Here is a 3,679-nt window from a genome sequence, read left to right as displayed (position 1 = left end):
CGGTGGCTGGGAGCGGCCACTGCACTCCAGTCTGGGCGACAGAGTGAGACTCCAACTCAAAAATAAATAAATTTTTTAAATTAATTAATTAATTAATTAAAAAAATAAATAAATAAGGGCATAGCATGATCTCATTCCCTGTGTTTAAAAAGTACTGAGTATATTCATTAAAAAGTGCCTGAAATAATTGGTATCAAAATATTTATAGTATTTCCCTCTGGTGGGTGATATATTTATGGAAAGGACAGAGGGGCATACAATGACACTTGAACTTACTTCCTATACTTCTGTATATATTTTTAAAAAATAATAGCAAGTTTTATTTTAGTTATAAAACTTAGAGAAAAAAAATATTTTACTTAAACATTAAACTTTTTTTCTTAAAACATGTGCTTTTACTACCCATTCCATAACTGGAATGTTTTCTATTTTTCAAAATTCCAAAGCAAAGTAACTGGTCTGCAAAGATTCCCATAGTTTAAGTCAAGTTAGCATAAGAATAATTCATTACTTTGAAAGAATCAAGTTTAGATGAATTATTAAGGAATATTTTCACTTATCTATGCCCCTATCTTTTTGTTTAAATCAATTTTTTTTGATTTATAATTTAATGCACATATTTTAAATTTATAGCTCAAAGAGTTCAACAAGTGCAAATGCTTACATAACTACTCCCTAATTTTAAAAGACTAAAATTAAAAAAAAAAATCAAATTGCTTGGAGAAGTTAGAATTTTTACCTTCCTTCCAGACCTATGCTCTTTAGTATGCAGTTTAAAGTTCAGGAATACTGTTTACAGATTAAGAAGCATACAGGGAATATTTTTCTTAACTAAGTTAAGAAGTGCAGTGGCACACTCACGGCCATCCCAGAGTTGACCTGCTGGGCTCTGGTGATCCTTCCACCTCAGTCTTCCAAGTAGCCAGAACTACAGGTGTGTGTTACCATACCCTGCTAATTTTTTATTTAATGTAGAGATGAGGTCTCCCCAAGTTGTCCAGGGTGGTCTCGAACCCATGGGTTCAGGCAATCCACTATCTCAAATCAACCTCTCAAAGTGCTGGGATTATAGGCTGAGCCACTAAGCATGGCCTAATACAGGTTAAAGGCTGGAGACACGAGGAACTAAAATTATATTAATTTTCTTCATAAACAAATCCTGTTGATGAGTATAATACTTTAATTTATAGTATTTATAAATCAAATGAGTATAATACTTTGATTTATAGTTAATATTACTTCCACAAATCTTGACATGAAGAAAGAATCCTCTCCAATTTTCTCCCAATCTTAAGAAAGAAAGTCTAGTATGGCTTAATGCTTGTTGGAAGGGTTCAGAAAACAAACACTTGCCAGTTGTTCTCTTAAGAAAGTTAATTGATTTGTCTAATCTCAATTTTCTTTTCTGTGAAAGGTAAAAAATACATGCAAAATAGGAGAATCCAGTATGGTTTGCATAATTGCCTGTTAGAGATTTTAAATTCTTTCAAGATAAGTCATGCAAATTAAATGAAATTGAAAGGACAAAAAAATGGAGTCAGTATGACCAAAGAACAGCCATTTTAACAGTGCTTAATTTTGTCATGTTTTTCCAGCAGTTCACTTCAATTTACCCTCTAATCACTATCCAAGGACTGAACCAGTTTCTCAGAATTAGCTATTGATAATTGTTTTACAACTCCCTCCCCAGGTTGTTTTGTATTAATTAGCTTTTCTATTCCAAATATTTGCCCCTAACCATAAGAAACCAAATTAACTTAATCAGTCCTTGACCTTCTAGACAGATCCCATCACCGTGGCATCATGTGACTAGCCCACCCATCTGCCTGTTGTCCAGTACTTCAGTACTTGTGCTTACCTGTTCCCAATCACCTTAAGGACCTACCCCATCAAAGGGAAGGTTTAAAAGGCATTCAACCTCAAAGAGCAGGGGTCATTGCTTTTGCTAAACTCTGGTCATGTCATGTGTTCATTGAGTTATGACTGCCATGTTTTTGCTTCCCTAACCTTTGGCCCCCTCCCCTACCTTGGGGCGGTGAGTCCTTTCTCTTTCTCTCTCTTGAATCTACTTTCTAAATAAGTATTTTCCAATCTAACTTCTGTGCAATTCTTTGCATCTTTTGCGTGGCACCAGATGACAGACCTCTCCCCCAGCTCGACCTTAGAGAAATAACGCACATGAAGCATATAGTATAGTATACTATTTGCCATATACAAAGTTTTTATTAGATTACTTATTAATTGCTTATTGAAGCGCCAGGAAATGTGGACTAGTGGACTAGTCATAAAATGTCATTATAGACAAAATGCGGCTGTAACCTGGATTCGAATTCAGAAATAAAACTCTTTCTACCGGTTCCCTGCCTCCTTGATTTATAGGTATCAAGGGAGAGCAGTGGAGCATTACTTGGACGGTAACAATCATACAAACCTCGAAGAGTTCCAGTGATGGTTAAATGAGATAATGTTATGGAAGAAACAGGATTGAGATAAAAAGTAAATGAGATAATAATGTATAGAAGAGCTTCATTCATAAGAAGTGCTCAATGAATATTGGCCATTATTATTTTGCTGTTCTTGGTTAGATTCAACAATAGGAACATCAGGAAGTATATAATAAATTTAGAATTTTGTTAGGAAGAATTTAGAAACTCCTTCCTTTCCTGCCCTAGGTCATCAAGAATGGTCTTGGCTCATTGCTGACAAATTAATTTTCATGCATTTTTCCACTTTGCTCAGAAATGCATCAAAGTACCAAAGTCTCTACAATTTAGCCTATCTTTCTCTATTCTCATTCTGCTCTCTTCCTTTCCCAAAGCAAAGTATTTGCTATTCCTTGAATATGCTCTGGGTGTTGGCATGTCTACCCTGCTGGCCCCCAGCCCCTAATGTCTCACCGTCTCAAAGCCCATCTGTACCTCACCTTTCAGTTAAATGCAATGCTTCCATGAAGCACTCCTAGTCAATGCGTGGTCTGCCTCATGGATTATAAGAAGAGTTGATTTTACAAATCATGTCTTTATTCTCTCCCTCTAGATATTATTTTCATTATCATTAAAAATTTATAACAGATGTAGACTTAGATGTGGCTGATTCTCCCGGTTAATTCAACAGATTGATTTTGTATCTGTTATGTGGACAGTGGCTAAACACAGGTGGGAGACAAAAATGAAGTCTCGGCTTTCAAAAAGTTCCAAAATTATTCCTTTAAAAATCGTTTTGTGATGTAAATAGAGGATAATACTCTACGTGTTTATTAATAACAATGATAATGCTGGGCATGGTGGCTCACACCTGTAATCCCAGCACTTTGGGAGGCAGAGGCAAGAGGATTGCCTGAGTCTAGGGGTTCGAGACCAGCCCAGGCAACTTGGTGAGACCTCGTCGTTACAGTAAATCAAAAAAATTAGCCAGGCATGGTAGTGCGTGCCTGTGGTTCCAGTTACTTGGAAGGCTGAGACGGAAGGACTGCCTGAGCCCAGCAGGTCGAGGGTGTGGTGACCGTGAACATGTCACTGCACTCCAGCCTGGGCAACCGAGACTCCGACTAAAACAAAACAAAACAAAACAAAACACATATTCATTAAGAGAAAGAGCACAGGATCGATACTGATCCTCCCCACTACCCCAGATACCTTTTATTTTCTGCTTGATTTGACTCAGAGTTTCACTCGCTCCC

Source organism: Carlito syrichta, unplaced genomic scaffold (assembly GCF_000164805.1).
Source record: "Carlito syrichta isolate Samal-C Ts95f unplaced genomic scaffold, Tarsius_syrichta-2.0.1 Scaffold311628, whole genome shotgun sequence".
In the NCBI taxonomy this organism is placed as follows: domain Eukaryota; kingdom Metazoa; phylum Chordata; class Mammalia; order Primates; family Tarsiidae; genus Carlito; species Carlito syrichta.
Note: the sequence above shows the minus strand (reverse complement) of the source record.